This window comes from Zosterops lateralis, assembly GCF_965231275.1.
Source record: "Zosterops lateralis genome assembly, chromosome: Z".
Classification (NCBI taxonomy): Eukaryota; Metazoa; Chordata; class Aves; order Passeriformes; family Zosteropidae; genus Zosterops; species Zosterops lateralis.
In genome coordinates this window covers 50592304-50610439 of record NC_139800.1, presented here as the reverse complement: position 1 = coordinate 50610439, position 18136 = coordinate 50592304, and positions in this window count along the sequence as shown.

Here is an 18136-nt window from a genome sequence, read left to right as displayed (position 1 = left end):
TGCAGGCTCTTGTTTCACTAGTGAATGCAAGAGTAGTTGTGAGACTGCTCATCTGGACTTTCCAAGCCCATCATAGCCAAAGACAAGTTTTGCAAGTCCGCTGTCCGCTCTATCAGAGAGGAGCAGAAGACCTGGCAGGCAGGAAGCTGTTAAGCTTTCTAGAAGTACCTGAGCTTTCTGGAAATGTTTTGTGGCTTCTGGAAGCTTGTTTTACTTTCTCACTGGTATAGAGTATGGACTCTTCCACCTGCACGAATGACAGAGACGGGCTGGTCTAGGGAGGGAATTCCAGCATTCTCTTGAAATGCAACTAGAGGGCTGTTGGAAGCCCCTGAGACTGCCCGATGTGGGACATTCCGTCCCGGTTTTGCAAGGAGACTGTTGCTACTAAAGGCTTGTTTGTCTGTCGTAGATGGAAGCAGTCGGCTGCACTTGGGAGAAGGAGCCACTCCCCACTAGAAACAGCGTTGGAAATGTCAGCAGAGAGAGGAGAGGAATCGCAGCCTCCGAGGGCTCTGCTGAAGGAAGAGGTTCCTCTGGCAGTGCCAAAGGTACGCTCCCCTTATTCCCAGGCAGCACCTGTGGGAGAGGGAAGTGCCCCTAGCAAGACCTGCCTGAACGCTGGTTCTGGCAGCAAGCTAAGACCGAGACTGTGCTGCTGCTGCTGTTGTTGTTGTTTTTGTTCCTCTTGAAAAATGGTGTCCCGCTTGCTTCCAGGTTTGCCGCCTGCAGCGGCCAGCCCGCAGGGGTCTGGAGAGGCTGCTCCAGGAGTTCTCTCGCCAAGGGCACACGCTGTCCCGGGTGTGCAGAGAGAAGGCGGCGCTGGCACAAGAGAAGGCTGCCCTGGCAGCCCAACTGGCAGCCACGGAGGAGGACCTACGAGGCCTTTCAAAGCAGCTGGTAGAGGCCAGGTAAAGGCAGGGAGGAGACCCTGGGCGGGACATTATTGAAGGTCTGTAATTACAAAGGTGGTAAGCGTTACGTCAGGATTTATTGCCTCCTGTGTGCTCTCCAGATGTCTCTCAGACAGAGAAGTGAAGAGACATGAGAAAAAAGGATGCTGTCACCTGAATGTTATGTTTCTGACAGCTGAAGCTCTCAAAGCTATTTTGGGCATCTGCTTGGGACCCTCTGCACACTCCTGTGACTAGTGCAACTTGGCACTGAATTGAGTATCAGGGAAACCGTGCAGATGTTTGCTGTAACCAGATATTTCCATCTGGTTTTAGTTTCTCCTTCAGTGCGCCTGAACATCAGTCTTTCCTTTCCAAGACGTTTGACACAGTATTTTCAGAAGTCAAGGCTTTTACGTGTGAATGTTGTGAGTAGGGCAGTGACGCTTTGGGTGAAAGCCGGAGGGTCGTGATGAAAATCCTGAGACCCTTCTGAGCTAACTCTGGTGAAGTGTGGTGCAGGACCTTGAGTTGCTTACAGACAGCAGCAGCAGCAGAAGCAGCGGCAGAAGGGAAAGGTCTCAACAGTGTCTGAGGATTCTTGCTGAGCACTGATGCTTGCTCACTTCTCCACTCACCTCTGTAACCTGTCAAAGTCCCTTTATCCGGTCCCTTTTCAAAGAGTGCCATAACAATTGGGCGCTGCTGTTTGCCAAAATTAAAGGTAGCAAACTTCCTTGTTCAAGAACTTCCAGTAATTTAAATGGCAGGATACCTGTCCCTCCTCCAAGATAGTTCTCATTCAGATCAAAACCTGGTTCTGGTTTCCTACTCATGCTGCTAGCAGCCGGGCTTTCATCTATCGTTCGGTGCGTTCCCTCAGTCCCTTATACTTCCAGAGAGCGTCTGGAAAACAAAGTGCCTCTAGGGTACACTGCGGATGGCATTAAACATTGACAAGTCAGCCAGAAGAACACTGTGTTGTTGTGTCGCCCTGCAGAGTGACTTGGAAGGGCTGATGAGCTCAGGGCCGTGAGCAGAGTCTGGGCTTTTGCTCATTGGCAGAGACTTTGTGGGCACAACCACCCGTGTGGGGTACGTCAGGGAACAGCAATTTGAGCTTTGGCTGCAGAGATCAAACTCAGCTGGGGTTTTCTGTGCCGGGCTAGGTCATGAGGAGAGGCTCCCCAGTCACCTGGAGGGTCTTGCTTTGCTATTTTCAGTGGTCAAACTGGTCTTGCTTTACCTGAGTTTCCACGCAAGCCATTTTTTTTACTCAGGTGTAGGGATCTGAAGGCACATCTTCCTGGAAAAAGTGCCCGTGGGTGCCAGGAACAATTTCTCTTCATCTTCACAACTTGTAGGTCAGAGAAGGAGAGCTTGCAAGGCAGCCTGCAGGAGGCTCAGCAGCGCGTGTCCGAGCTGGAGATCACCAGGAGCCATCTGGAAGGCCAAGTTCGCACAGCCACGCAGGCCAAGGAAGTGATGCTCGGTGAGAGCCTCGTGTGCTTTGTTTCTGGCGATCGCCCTGCCTAGTGCAGTTGTGCTCTAAAGCCAGCTCTGTCTGCAGGGCTTTGGGGGCATGAAGGAGCTGGGGGCAGGTCCATCCTTGCCTGAAACTGAAAGGGTTTAAGGTCAGTAGAGTGCTCTGCCTGTGTAGTGTCTGACTGTTGCCGCTTGTCATGTTTGCAGAGCATGTGAGGGGCCTTCGTCGTGAGCTGCTGGCTGTAAGATCTCTCAGCACGCAGCAGCGTGAAGAAATGGCCCAACAGCTCCGCCAGACAGAAGAGCAGTACATCAAGGCTCTCAGACTCTGGCAGTGTGCTCAGGAAGAGGAAAGAAGGAAGCTCCAGGAGAAATTTGTAAGAAACAATACGCGCCTGAAGTTTTTAGGCAAGCTTGGTGGGCTGGCTTAGCAGAACAGCAGCCTGAGTATGTGACACGGCTGCAAGCATCTGCTGTAGGCTACACGTTGCTGGGCCAGGCAGCAGAGGGCTTCAAGGGTTCGTACTTGAAGGCCTGCAAAGAGCCAGAGCAAGGTGCTGGGACAGTACATGCAGCCACAGATTCAGGATGGGCATAAACCAAGTTTCCCGGGACGTTGGGTGGTTGCCACCCAAAGCGTGGCAGCAGAGGGGCAGGACCTTCCCCACTGGTGCCTGGTGCCATGCAGCAAGCAGACTGCTGCTGACCTTGCTGCCAACTGCAGTCCCAGCCAACGGGGTTCCTTGCATTCTGTGCTGCCACAGTGGACAGAGGTCTTCCCTTTGGGCTTGAAGCACCTGCCACAGGCCCTGTGTTGCTGGTATTTAGGCTGGTAGCCTGTCTTGTGACGAGGGCATTGGGGCGCTTGCCTCCTCCTCGTCGTGCAGCTCCCACCTGCAGCTTTTCCTTGATCAAAAGGCAGAGGAACTTTGAGAGGAGAGCCTCTGAGAACAGGCACAAATCCTGAGGAGAGAGGGGCCAGGACACAGGCAGCCATCAGAGCAGGGAAGGAAGGTGGCATCTCCTTTCCTTCCACCTCGTGAGCCTCCTTCTAAGTTTCTGGTTAGGACAGGAGTGCTGGAGGGCACAAAGCCACTACTGTGCACTCTTCAGGTGGGGGATTTTTGGAGGGATAAAGCTTCCAACTTTTTTTCTTTGGAGAGCATAGCTGGGATTTTATGTGGATGTGTCTCTTCCCCTGATCAGGAGAGAGAGCTGGAACAACAGCGTCTGGGTGCACAGGAGCAGCTGGAGCAGCAGGCAATCTTCCTGGCACAGGTACACAGGGAGCAGGAGAAAAGGCTGCTGGAGATGAAGCAGGAAGTTGCATCACCACAAGCATGCAGGCTGAATGAGACCAGATAGGAAGCAGAGGCCGTCAAGAGGCAAAGAGTGTTTGTGAAAAGAGAGTCTGTGTGTTGCAATGGACTCCTTCTCTGGGCACTGTCTGTCTGGGTGGGATTGTGTCTCAGCTGGTCCTTGGCAAACACGAGAACGAGAACAAAAGGCTTCTGGAAAGTGTGAGCACGTCAATCTTGGTTGTCACACAAGTGGTGTGTGGAAAGTTTGAAGCTGTCTTCTCTTCATCCGTGTGCAGCTCGAGCGTCAGAAGGCTGCTGTCCTAGGCAAGGTGCGCCGGCTGCAGGGAAAGCTAATCCAAAGCCGGCGGCAGATACAGCAGCTGAGGCAGGAGCTGAATGAGGAGCGGGAGAATGGGCAGGTGAGCCTGACGAGCCAGGAAGCAGAGGGAAGGGCAGGAAGGAGGACGTGCACTGTCAGTCTCAGGAAAGGGAAAGCAAAGGCTACTGCAGGCCGTGGAAGCACAGAGGCAGATGCTGGTAAGATTTTTCTTAACAAAATATCTAGGACAAGCTGCAGGAAGCTCTGAGGAAGATGAAGGCAATGGAGGAGAGGCACAAAGAAGAAATGGAAAGGATGCACCAGATGCAGCTGCAGTACAGGCTGGCTGAACAAAAGCAGGTGAGTGAAAGAGCAGTAGGCATTGCCGTTGTGCAACAAGTGGTCTCCCCTCTTCTCACCTTTCCCCTGCAGAGCAGCAGGTGGATGGGGGCAATGCCTCTGACTGCCATGCTCTGTGGTCTCCACGGCAGCTGGTCACAAGGGCACTTACTGGGCCGCTGAATCTGAGCTGCCGGCCTGGGCAGCAGGGCCAGTGCCTTGGCCGGCAGGCCGGCATTCCTCTGAATGTACTTCTGCTGGCCACAAAGTGCTCGCTTTGTTTTTTGAGGGGTTTGTTCAGGTGAACGTGGTGACCCACGCAGATTCTGAACAAGTTGTCCCTGTGCATGGTGAATGCAGTCCTCAGAAGAGGGTGAAATTTAAAGTTGCTCGTTCCCTTTCACAGTCTCTAATACAGCTGGCTGTGACAAGCTCTTGTCTCTGACTGCTTGTTTGGGTTTGACTTGAGGTGGAAGAGTTGACAGCTCAGCTTGCAGCCTAAGACAAGTGTTGTTCCTAAGGGCTTGCCTTTGAAACGGACCATCGCTGCCAGCCACCTTTCTGACACAAACAAATTTCTTGTCCCAGATGGACGCAGGCTCTGCCACCGCCGCCGCTGCAGCAGCAGCAGCATCAGCATCCTCCAAAGAAGCCTCCACTCCGCAGCCAGAAAACCGGAGCACAAGCAGCTCGTCCTGCTCAAGACAGGAGACCGAGAACGTGTGCCTGGAGCTCCTGAGTACGTCCTGTGGATTTCCTGTGTGATGGGGCAGTGTGTTATAGTGTGTGTGCCTCAGCATGAGCTGTACCACATCTTCCTCCTCATTTTGGTGTCAGACAGACATTCTGGACTCCCTATGGAAGCCATTGTTGTGCTTGGAAGCAGCCAGGGAGCTCTTGGGGCATTCCGTTTGCCTATGAGGGCAGCTGGGAGTGGGTGGGCTTTGTCTCAGTTTCCTTGTGCAGTAAAGGCAAAAAGCGGGAATTGTTTCCCGAGCAGCAGCAGGCTGCCGCCTAGCAAATGACCCGGTGAACGTGTGTGCGCTAGTCTGGCCAAAGCGATCAGAACAGCTGGCCTCCTGGATTCCCTTTAGAGTCTACACATTTGGTTAGCCCAACATCCTTGAAAAGAACATCAGACACATCTTGAAAAGACACATCTCTGTGGCACGGTCAGATAAAACTGCCCTGCAGGCAGTTCTCAGGAGGAAGCCTGCAGCCCCTCTGCTGCGTGTTCCTGCGGTACGGGGCACTTTGTCACGGCTGACGGCCAGCCAGTAAATGCTCTTGGAATCCTAAGCATTGGCCTCCATCTCTGCATGGATCATACTCGAGGAAGGCACACCAAGGCCTTGGTGACTCTGCAATACAATGAACTGAGTTGCTTCTTGCAAGGGCTGGCAATAGCCGGCGGTGCAATGCCGTCAGAGAACAACCAGCCAGGTACAGAACAGAGCCCAGCTTCTTCAGTGTCTGCCCTCAAGTGCTGGCACAACGGGTGGATTGACCTACTCCTCCGTGGGTCTGAACTCAAGGACAACCATGTTCCGTCTTGAGTGGTGCCAACAGCCTGTAATGGGGCCCGCTCTGGCTCTGGCCTCTTCACAGTGGTTGTCAGTGGCCGTTTCTGGGCTTTGCCAAGCCTTTTTGTCATACCTGCCCTGCTGCTGATGGCTGCTGTGACTGCAGAGGCTGGAGCTTTCCTCAGCTGGGAGGTTTCAGCTGCCGCCCCGTTGCTGCAGCTTTGCCTGGACTCATGAAAGGATCAGCATCTCATTTGGGCAGCTGAGTCTGTGTCACAGCAGCACCTGAGGAGCGGCGCTGTCCTTGTTACCCGTCTCGGCCGTGCCCATTTGGGAAGACGGGGCGTGTGGGCGCTGTTCAAGAGGCCGAGTCCAGTGTTGGTGACTGCTGCACGCCAGGCTAAGTCAAGGAGTTGTGGCTCTTCCCTAAACGGGAAACGGGCAAAGCCGTCTTCAGAACTTAGCCTGCTCGTGAAGGAAGAGGGCCCTAATCCTTACAGCCATTGCTCTTGGTGATAGCATCAGCTGCTGTTCTCTAAAAATGGCAAGGCACTCTTTAGGCAAACCGCTGAGAGAGAGGTAAGGTGCCTTCATCCCCTCGAATTCACTCTGCAATATTCTCTCCACTCTGCATAAAGCAGCTGTGGATAAAACTTCACCCCAGATCCCAGGGTGCATTTCAACTTTGGAAGTAGGAAACCTTGTGTTGAATCTCACAAGGGAGTGTTTATTCCCAAGAAAATGAACGGTGATGATTTTTCAGCCCTCCGTCCCCTTTTGTAGATGACAACCGCTTGCCTTGGTGCCTGTTCCTTTCTGATCTCTGTCTGCTCCGATTCTGTTTCTCCCCGGGTTTAGTTTCCTCTCAAGGTAACCCGGCAAAGGAGTGCGGAGAAACAGACTCTGTGCAGGCCACGTGTGCTACAGAGCTGCCTGTCTTGCTGGGGCTGCTGTTGTTGTTGTTGTTCTTGTTGATGTTTACTGTTAGCCAAGCAACTGTAAATTGCTCAGAGCCCCAGAGAGTGGAGCTGAGATTCAGAGCTGCTGGGAGTCAGTATCTCTCTTTTGAAGTTTGCTTCTTGCATTTTGTTTCTTTCAAGGGAGAGTTGTGACCGTGGGACATCCAGAGCAGAAATACACTGGATGGAAAGCTATTGGCTGTGGGTGAGTGCAGCCACACTTACTTCTGCAGAACTACGGGCCAGGTATTTTGGTGGTGCAATATCAAGTGGGAAGTCAGGCAAGCTGCAAGCATCCTCAGACCCTGGCTTTAGATTGTCCCTGTCTCAGCACTGATCACAAGGCATCATCAAAGATAAGTGGATGCTGACAATGTCCTGCCAGCCTCAAGGAGCAGCACCTGGAAGCCCTCCTGTCCCTCAAACATGAGGCACCAGTTTGCTTCTTTTCCTAGGAGACATGGTTTTGTATGGGTCAAAGTAATACAGCCACACTAATGAAGGAAGAAGAACCTGAAAGAGCAGCTGTTATCTGACACCTGATAGCTGTCAGATAACAGCTATTTTCTTTCCAATATCTTGCTGAAAGCAATAGTCAGTGGTCTGGACCATAAGAAAGGCTGTGTGGTGTTCCCTGAGTTTGGCAGATAGAATCAAGAGAGCGGTGAGAAGGCCCAACACGACTGTGTGTTTCAATGCCTGGAAGGGCCTGCACACAGACAAAGAAAGGAAAAGGTGAAGGAAACTCCCACATCCATCATCTAGTGTGTATATCTGAGATTTGTACCAGCCCTTTTTGTTTCTGTTGGGCACAGTTTTTCTCTTGGACACGCTGCACGGCAGAGGGCCGCTGGGCTGCCGTGCCGTTGGCTGAAGAGTAGATGAACCCTGGTGTTTGAGAGATGCTTCAGGCAGCAGAGAGCTCCTGCCTGGGCTGCATTTTGCTTCTCAGCACTTCTCAGAGCTTCTCTGTTCTCGCCGCTGTTCTGTTTCTAGGGGTTACGGAGCCGTTTATAAGGCCTTCGATGCTGCCACAGGACGAGCGGTAAGTGCCAACAGCCCATGAAGATTTTGCAGCTCTTGAGCGCTTTCCCTTGTGATGTGCTCCGCAGCCAGAGCTTTGGGATCTGCGCCTGTCTTTGCTGCAAAGGTTGTCCCACAGAAGCAGCCTGCCTAGAGGGAGGCAGCAAAATGCATCTTGGACAGATTTTGTCCTTCCTACGTAGCTGAATGAATGCAAGGATGGCAGTGGTGTCTTTCTGAGAAGGACACACTTGCCTTGAACCTTCAGGCTGAACATGCATAGATCAGCTGATGGCAACAGCCCTCATTCCTCTTAAGCCCCGGTTCAGACACAGATGGGTATTCCCATTGTTTACCATGACCTCGTTCGCTTTGAAAATATAATAGCTCTTGGGGGCTGAAAGTTCAGAGTCCTGAATTCTCATTTCTGGCTCTCAGCAAATACTACTCCATCTTCCTGAGAGTTCCTTATCCACCTGCAGTGCCGTGCTCAGGAACTGCACTCGGATGGAGGTCTACGAGGTGTCCGAAAGCCCTAAACCCCACTTATAACCTGGGGTGTGTATCCGTAGTGCACCACAGAAAGGATTCTTCATTTTCAAACCCACTCCAAGTGGTATAATTACAAGTCTAAACTATGTTCAAGAACTTTCTGCAGAGAGGCAAAATCCAAGCAGAAGAAGCTGGGATGCACTAGGATTGTAACTTTACTTGGAGTCGCCTTGGAGTTCTTTTTTAGGACAGCATTTTCTCTGTAATGTATGTGTGTATTTACCTTGGTGCACAATCAAGAATGGCAGCAGTTTCTGGAATGCTGGTCAAAGCCCCTAGAAATGCAAATGCATTTTCTGCAGTTTCAATCTCTTTTCACACAGCATTGGTTTTGGCTTGCAAAACGTGTGTAAATGATAATAATAGTGATGAACAAAGTCTATTTGAGAAGTCTGCGGGTGCAGAGAGTGTTGTTAGTGCTTTGGGCCTGATGGTTTACAGTCCCTTCTTACCGAGGCATCCAGGCCCACGAGCGCACGAAGTAAGAGGCTCTTGTAATGGCTGCTCCTAACAGCTTTCAATGTCATTGCAGGTGGCAATAAAGCACCTTGATCTCCAGCAACAGGGCTGCAAGCAAGTCTTAAAAGAAGTAGTGGTCATGAGGAACTTTAAGAACACCAATATTGTCACCTACCTAGAAAGGTAAGTAGTTCTGGTATTTTTCTGGGCATGTTTGTTTGCATACTTGCAAGGCCAAGGTTTAAAAGCTGTTTCTTCACTGGCAGGAAACTGATCTTTCTATTGACATCAACCCACTCCTCTACGATGCATGGGAGGAGATAGCATGTTGTCCCCATGAATGCTTTCTGGCACAAAGAGCTTGAAGATTGTTCTCAGAAACCTGGCTCTCTTACTAAGCCAGCAGCCTGTATGTTCACTCGCTGCATGTTCTTCTGCTGATTTGGGGCTTGGATTTTTGCAAGTGTTGGGGAAGGAGTGCTGAGAAAGCATCACAGCAATGATTTCCCTTGCACTGTTCCCACCCTTTTCCATTGTTTTGCCTGCCAAGAGACTAGGCTAGGAGACATGTCATTTGCCGGGTTTGAAATTGGTTTTCCTGTTTGGGACTGTCCTTTATGCAAGGTTTTCCAAAGGGTGGCTGCCGCTCTGCACATCCACCTGCCCTGGGTAATCTGTTAAAACTGCGTCTCCTTGTTGCTGGAGCTAATGGTGCCATTTGTGTATGAAGATGATGAAGCAGCTGCTGGGATGTGTCTGCTTCCAGATTTGTCTTTGCCCTCATAAAACTGCCTTTTTCCCCTGCTTGCCACGTGAGCGATGTGCCTTCCCCATTCAGACGGCACAGATTGCAAGCCCTGGATAGCCTAGGCGGAGCGTGTCTTCCTTTTCTTCCGTCTTCGTTTACCAGTGCCCTGGAAGCAAGACTCAGCTGTAGGCTTTTCTCCTGTAGGGCAATTTAGCTGTGCACATTCAGCTCCACGCTCTTGTTTTCCTCTTCCAGCTATCTTGTCCGTGAGGCTGTCCTGCTGGTGTTGGAATACATGGACGGGGGCTCTTTAACTCATGTTTTCAAACAGAAAAGGATGGCTGTAGGACAGATGGCAACCGTCTGTCGCGAGGTAAGGGATCCTGCTTGTGCTTGGGATGGTTTGGACAGGCTTGTCCTTTGAAAGCATGGCTAAGAGAGGGCTTCCATGTTCACAGCTTTCTTTCTGTGCTGCTCTTATGCTTCAGAGAAGAAAAGGCATCTGCACTGAAATGCCTACCAGTGGTCCCTGTCCTTACTCTAGTCTGTTCTCTACTCTCATCTGCTGCTGTCAAACTTTTTTTTTTTTTTTCATTTCTATTTTCTGTTCTGCGCTTTGCCTCTCCAAGCCTTTGCCTGGAACCCTTCTGCATTGCCTTCTCTGCCCGTAAGCACAAAGGTCACGGTGTCCAAGTTTGTTTTAAACCAACGGCAAAGCCAAAGAGAGACTCATGTCTCACAGGTCTCAGCTTCAAGGGATGGCATGGCACCCACCATGGTGCTTGCTGCTGAAAACTGACAAATGAGCTACTTCCAAGTCTGCTGTCCAGGCAGCCATAGAGCCCTTGTCCTCCAGCCTCCTGCCCGACAGTGATCCCCTTGGTACCTGAGGGAGGGACTTCTCCTCTTTTGGAAAGCCCTGGTTTGTCCTTGGGATGGGGAGAGCGCATCTGCTGCAGCAGTGGTCATTCTGACTGGCTTTGCAGGGGACAGTCTCCTGCAACGACTGATGTTTCCCCCTCAGAAACAAATACACCTGCCCTTGGAAGGATCCTGCTCTCCTGGGGTTGCAGCAGCAGCTGGTCCCCTTGCCAGCACTCACTTTTCCTGTAAGAACTGTGAATATTCATGAGCGGTTTCCTTTTGCGCGTGATGAAATCTGATCGGGGTAACTTTTGGCCTCCTGTTTCTTTCTTCTTCTCTCAGTGTCTGCAAGGCCTGGCTTTCCTTCATGCCAACCAGGTGGTCCACAGAGACATCAAAAGTGACAACATCCTTCTGGGCCGGGATGGTGCCGTCAAGCTGGGTGAGTGTTCTTGGTCAGGCGCAGCGCCCCGGGGAGCCGGGCCGGGGCTGCTTTTGGGTGGCTGCCAGGTGCCCAGCAGTGGTGCTGGCGAGAGCGCACGGAGTGCTCCTGCAGGCTCAGAGCCCAGCGGTAAGGTGCTGAGTGGTCTAGGAAGGAACACGGTGTCAAGAGTAACTTTGGTTTGTGTGTGTTCCTTCCAAAGGGAGAGAGTTACAGTGTAAACCTTCATGTGAATGAGGAAAAGCCAAGGTGTGGATTGTGGCAGGTTTGTTTAGTGGACAATTCCCAGTTTTCTTGGCGGCAGCCCTGAGGAAAGAGAGCACAGCTACTTTTCCAGCGAGGTTCAGCCCTGCATTCTGAGACTTTGAGTGAGGAACTCTTTTCCTTGGTTTCCTACTTGAGGCGGTGTTTGTTTTCTTCCTCAGCTGATTTTGGCCTCTGTGGTTGGCTCGGCCCTAAGGAGGGGAGACGGAGGTCGATGGTCGGGACCACTTGGTGGATGGCACCCGAGGTCGTGCGAAGACATCCGTACGGCCCCAAAGTGGACACCTGGTCCCTTGGCATTGTGGGAATAGAAATGGCCAAAGGAGAGCCTCCTTACTTTTGTGAAACAGAAGACACGGTAAGGTGCAAATATGCTCTGATACCAGAGTCCTTCTGATCCATCTCCATTGGACAAAATCCCATTCCCATAGATTGGATGAGTTCCCAGAAGGCCCACTCCTAAGAATGTCCCTGGGGCTCACATAAGGTGTCAAGGCAAGGCCTCTTGCAGGTTGGAATAGCTGGGGCTGCACTGGGGCCTTTTTTCTTTTGGGAGAGCAGGCTCATCTCTAACCATCTGCGAGGCAAGAAATGGCTACTGCAGACGGGAGCTTAAAATATGGGGTCTAGGCGAGCACTTAAGGAAATGGAAGAACCAGGAAGGGCCTCATGTTTCCTTTTCCTTCAGGCCATGTATCTGATAGCCACGCAAGGGGCACCAGATCTGTACAAGCTCGGGCTACCCTCCGGCTTGTGTGACTTTCTGGACTGGTGCCTGCAGATGGATGTGGACAGGCGAGGCTCTGCCAAGGAACTTCTGCAGGTACGATGCAAAGTGGCCGCAGGCCCAACAGCCCTTCCCTGTCAGGGTTTGCTCCTCGCCCAGACTCCAGGGCATCGGACGGGCCCCCCTGTAGTAATCTCCCCGCCCTGGGTGCTTTCCCAATGAAAACCAAGTCGGATCCAAGACTGGTTGAGGTTAGAAAGGACCGATGAAGGTCATCTAGTCCAAACCCCCTGCTACTGGCAAGGCCATCTTCAAGTAGATCAGGTTCCTCAGAGCCCCATCCAACCTGACCTTGAATGTTGCTGGGAGGTGGGGCACCTCCCAGCTCTCTGGGCAGCCTGTGCCAGTGTTTCAGCAGTCCCCTGGAAAAGGGTTTCTGCCTTAGAGCCCGTCTGAATCAACTCTCTTTTAGCTTAAAACCGTTCCCCCTTGTCCTCTTGCAACTGGCCCTGCTAACAGACGTGTCCCCGTCTTTCTTCTAAGCCCCTTCAAATATTGAAAGGTGTCCTTGGGGCTTGCCTTTCTCCAGGCTAAACAAGCCCAAATCTCACAGCCAGTCCTCAGAGGAGAGTTCCCAACTTCAGGTCATTTCTGAGGTGCCCTTTTGCCCTCGGCTGGTGTATTCAGGTTTCCCTGGTAGCCGTGGAGCTGAAGTATTGCAGTGCTGGGGACGGAGGCCTGCAGCGCGGCTTGAAGAACAGTGAAAGCAGTCCCTGCCAAGCCGTTCTAGACTGGTCTGTGGGAAAGCCGGGGCTGTGGGGTGCTAACTGTGGGCCTCACAGGGGACCCAGCTTGTCCCTCCTGCCCCACACTTAGAGGTTTCTGCCAGCCAAACAGGGACAGCTGAGCAGGATTTGTGCCAGCCCCACGTGCTGCCTGGCCCGGTCAAGTAGATGAGAACCGCTGCGGCTTTGCTGCCAGGTTTTGTGGCAGACAGGCAGCTGGTGCCCAGGCCACTTCCTTGGCCGTCCCTGCTGCGAAGGAATAGGGCAGGCAGCACAGGAAGGACAGGGCATGCCAAGGAAGACACTGCTCCCACTGCAAGCCACAGCTGAGTTCATCTGCGCTCTGCTGCTTGTGTCTGTGTGTTTCTGGGCACTAGAGGAATCCGGCTTGACCCTGTTAGAAGCACGATTTGGAAAAGAGCGGTTTCCTTTTTCCTTTGTCGCTTTACATTTGGTTTCTTTTCTTTCTCCTTCTCTTCGGACAGCATCCGTTTCTCAAGTTAGCGGAGCCCCTCGTCAGCCTCTTCTGACAGCCGGATTGCTGTCATCCCTGCACCAAAGTAATGCAGGCAGCAGAGGAGGTGACAAGGACCACTGCAGCCCTTTGAGAAAAGAGCCTCTGAGAACAGGCAGAAATCCTGAGGAGAGAGAGGGCGAAACAGGCAGCCATCAGAGTGGGAAAGGAAGGTGGCATCTTCTTTTCTCCCACCTGCTGATCCTCCTCCTAAATTTGTGCTTAGGACAGCCTTGCTGGAGGGCGCAAAGTCGCTACGAATGCACACTTTTCAGGTGGGGTGTTGTTCAAGGCACAAAGCTTCTACTGTTTATTCCAGTGTGGGAAGCCCAGAGGAGTGTCTCGGAAGGAGGGAGGCCCCACAGGAAGCCACCCGCAGAGCCAGGCTAGAGCTGTGGGCGAGGGCTGGCCGTCAGTCTGCTAAGGAGGTGCCTGAAGCTGCTCAGTGCATCCTGTGCATTCTTTGTCCGCTCGAGCAGTGTATTATAGTGTGTGCGCCTCAGTATGAGCTGTACCATGCCTTCCTCCTCACTTTGCTGTCAGACAGACATTTCTGGACTCCCCGCAGAAGCCATTGTTGTGCTTGGAAGCTTGGAAGCAGCCAGGGAGCACTCTGGGGCTTTCTTTTTGCCTATGAGGGCACTGGGAGTGGGTGGGCTGGGAGTGGGTGAAGTCTCAGCTTCCCTGTGTGGTAAAGGCAAAAGCGGGAGCTGTTTCCCAAGCAGCAGCAGGCTGCCGCCTAGCAAATGACCCAGTGAACGTGTGTGTGCGCTAGTCTGGCCAAAGTGATCAGAACAGTTGGCTTCCTGGATTCCCTTTGGACTCCTGACTTGTCTCCACTCATTGGAGACAAAATGCTTCAGGGAAATCGACTGGCTGTGGGGCTGCTTTCATGCTGGTGTTGTCTTCAGTTTTACTTCTGCTATTCCTTTGACAGATCACATGGGCCCCCTCCATGTCAATCTCCGCTCTAGCTGCTTTTCAAAGGAAAAGAAAGGAAACTTGCAGTGAAGCAATCGAGGAAGCAGAGGGGATGACCAGGAGCACTTCAGAATTTCTTTCTCCATTGGCAGCTCAGAGCTGGACTCAGAATAAAAATCCTAGAAACCCCTAAGCCTCTTGGAAGATTCCCTTCCTTGTCACCCAGGGAATACGGCTCTGCGTTTATTTCTGAATTGTCCCATCTTTCTTTGAAGATGGAAAGTCTTTCCTGTGGGCCTTCTGGCATGGTTTGGAATCGGGAACCGTCTCCTTCCTTTATCAACTCCAACCTACACTGCCTTTGGAATACCTCCCACTGGCCCTGTTTTGCCCGGCCGTGGACTTCTGGATGAGGAAGAAAGTGCAAATGCATTCCCAGGCAAAAGGCAATGAAGAGCAGCGCGGCCAAAACGTCCTGTGGAGATAGGGGCTTTCGGCCATGCACACAGAGGCTTTTGGTTCTGTAGTGGTTCTGCTCCGCTAATTCAAGTCATTGCACCATTTATGTGGAGGTTTCATGCTTGCTGAATTTTGTTTGCCAGCTGGGAGATAGGATTTTTGTAGAAAAAGGCAAAGCAGGTTTTAACTTAAGTTAAACAGATTTTATTAATATACACTAAGAGAAGTAATGGCAAAGGGAAAAAACAACCACAAATGAATTTTGAAACACACCCTTTGTCCCACTGCAAACTCTTTATTTTCTATAGTGTAAGGAGGCAAAAAGACACCTGCATGTTTCTGCAGACCCTACAATCACTGGGGGAAAAAAAAGGATGCCTGCATTTGTCCACAGATTTTACAACATCAGACGACAAAAAGGACTCATTTTGACAGGGCACAGACTGTCCCACATCAGCAGAAAACCCCCTTGCAGTCCATAACCCATAGCTCAAAGGATTCAAAAGTAACTCCAAACAGGCGCCAGGCACACATCCCAAGTACTTTGGCCACCAACGCTTCTGACTAAAACTAGTTCCCTAAATTGGAAATCCTGTCATTCCTGCCTGTTTAGTTCATGCCTAACATCAACCAACACACTGTAGGGCTTGCTGAAGGAAGAAGGATACCTTAGTGGGAAAAAACAGCTGAGTAATGAACTGCTCATATGTGTTTGCATGGCACTGGACAACGTGTGTGTTGTCAGTATGGCAGGGACACGTCCTCTGCACGGGGCAGCGCCCATGTCCTGGGCATGGCAGGGGGTGCCCTTGAAGCGTCCCTCACAGTGTGAGTGCACCCATCGGCAAACTTGACCGTTCTCTCCGCTTCCACCAGTTCCCAAGTCAGCCCTTCTCTTGGAAATGTCCTCTGTCCAACACTGAGCTCCTGGTGCCTTTGCAAAAACCCACAGCCTTCAGCTGGTGGGAGACCTGCAAGCTCAGATTCCCCCATGGACGTGGCTTTGAAACCATTTCATTCTAGAGCTCCCCATAACGTGCCACAGGAAGGAGCAAACAGGTGCCAGTCTCACGGGTAACAGGAGAAGGCAGCAGGCCAACAACAGGAGTTTAGCCCATAGCTAGAGGAAGCAGAGGAATTTGCAAGGCAGGTGAGCACTTGTGATGGCAGAGGCGTGCTGAGCTGTCTGCTCTTGGCTTGCTGCTGAAACCCCGAACTCTTGTGCTCTTGAGAACAACATTTGTGCCTAAATCCCACCGGAATCAGCATTTCTTAGAGGAATTTCCACTTGCTGAGGAATGGCTTACAGTGCTCATCTTTTTGGCAATGAACCCAGGCCATGTTTTAGAAAGGAGGGACCTAAGTGAGTCTTTGGAGTTTCCTGGAAGGAACAAAGCCCTGTGATAACAAGCAGCATTCTCTGGCTGCTCTCAGGGGAAAAATCCCAACAAGCTGAAGACATCTGGATAAAGGGGTGGATACAGTTTTGAGCTACATTGGCCTGCAATGGTAAAGTCCTGGATGTGGAGGTGAAAGGGCACCTATGTTATAAACGAGGCTTGGACTCGGATGAAAAAAAAAAGAAAAAAAAAAAAAAGGCACTTGTTTATTTTAACTGTAACTGACCCCTGGGAGCGGAAACCCAGGATAAGCCCAGGTTCGTCTCAGCAAGCCAGAAATCCAAAAACTGCAACACCAGGACAGGGTACTCCTCCAGACCCTCAGAGTTCTGAAGAAGAACGTCCCCCACACGCTGACAGTCCCTTATATCCTCTTTGGTTCCTCCTGATTGGTGCATTTTGGATCCTCTTCCAGATTGGTTAGTTGCCAGGCCTCTGATTGGTCTTTAACAAGAGTCACTCCTGACCAATCGTTTCCCAAGGGCGTCGAGTGATTGGTCTGTCATGTCCACCAATCATGGTTCAGAGTGATGTAACCTGTGTGAACCAGATCTTTTCCCCCTTTCCTCGTTACATAACACTTTACACCAGTACAGTGTTGCAGCAACTCACAACCTTTGCATCAAGCAAACTTCTCTACAGAAACCCCTCTTGAAACATTTTATAACAATTCCCCCGTCTATAGCTTTGAAACAGATACAACTAACAACAAGCAATTTCAGGAAGCCCTCTTGAAACATTTTATAACACCTAGCATCCCCGTGTCCTGTCTCTGCATCTTCCCGAGAACCAAAGGAACCCTGCCTGCCCCTGTGAGGAACTTAGCCTGGGAACTACTGCTTCCTTTCGGCTTTGAGATCTGTCATTTTTACTTCAGACAGCATCGCCCTGTAACACCAGCCCAGCCTGCCTCCGGCCTGGCTGATGGGAGCCTGTCAGCAAAGGAAGCGCAGGAAGCCTGGCAAAGGAGGCCACCAGTCCCTGAGGAGGCTTTGTGGCCTGCCAGCTCAGCGCAGGACTGGGAATCAAAAGGCCTAAATCCCGCGCTCCATGGGAAGATGGCCTTCCCGGTCAGCCTGCGCCGAAGCCGTGCCTTGGCCCGGCGCTGCGCCTTGGCCCGGCGCTGGCCGTGCGCTGCGGACGGACGGTCCCGCCGGCGCCTTGGCGCTGCTCGGCAGCTGCCCGAGGCTCTCCCCCCTCACAGAGGGGCCCCGCCCCGCCCCGCCCCACCCCGGGCGCCCCCTGGTGGCTGCCCCGCGCCGCCTCGCCCGCCCCGCGCAGGGGCGCCCCCCTCCCATGGCGCCCCCCAGCAGCAGCCGCCCCTCGCTGCAGGCACGGAGGAGGGCTCGGGCCCCGCTGCTCAGCCTGGCACTTGGGTCCCTTCTTTTCCAAGAGCGAAGCAGGCTCGAAAGGAAGCCTTTTCCAACCGCGTCCCTCTGCTTTACTTTGGGAGGGCCAAAACTCTGCCCTGAAGGTGGCCCTAGTGCGTCCCTAACTGCTGGCGCAGGATGAAGGCCCCTTCGTTCTCCCGCCAGTTTGTCATGACTGCCTCAAAAGCACCGCCCAGCTCTGGTGGGAGAAACAGCCCGTGGCACAGTGGTGCCATCCCCGCCCAGCCGGGGCTCTCCGGCAGAGCAGCAGCAGCAGCAGCAGCGCTTGCTTTGGCTTCACCTGGGAAGCCAGAAGCCTCTGTAAATCAGCAGGATCCCTGGCTGCGTCTGCTCCTGATGGTGGGTGAATCCTGCTAGCTCTGACTGCTTCCAAAAGGTTATAAAGGCAGCAGTGTAGACATACATGCATAGCAACCTTGACACCGTCCAAGAAATGTGCAAAACTGTGGGGGGTTGTGTGGCATTATTGGGGCTGTCATGCTAGTAGTGCCTCCTCCACAGCTTCTGTGCAATGCCATTGCTGGACCATTTTCCTCCCCAGTCAGTCACTCCCAGCCTCATTCCCTGGCTGCCGTTGCATCTCAAAGCACAGCTGCCCCAGTTCCTGAGTTCCAGCTCTCAGGCTGGAGCACCAACCCGTGCTGTTGCACATGAATGAATGGTCTGTCTCCACTGCACTGGGAGAAAGCACTTTTGTTAAGACGCAGGATGTAGAAAGTAGAGGGAAAAATTGGTTGGAAACTCAGGGTGCAGACAGACTGCTAGAGC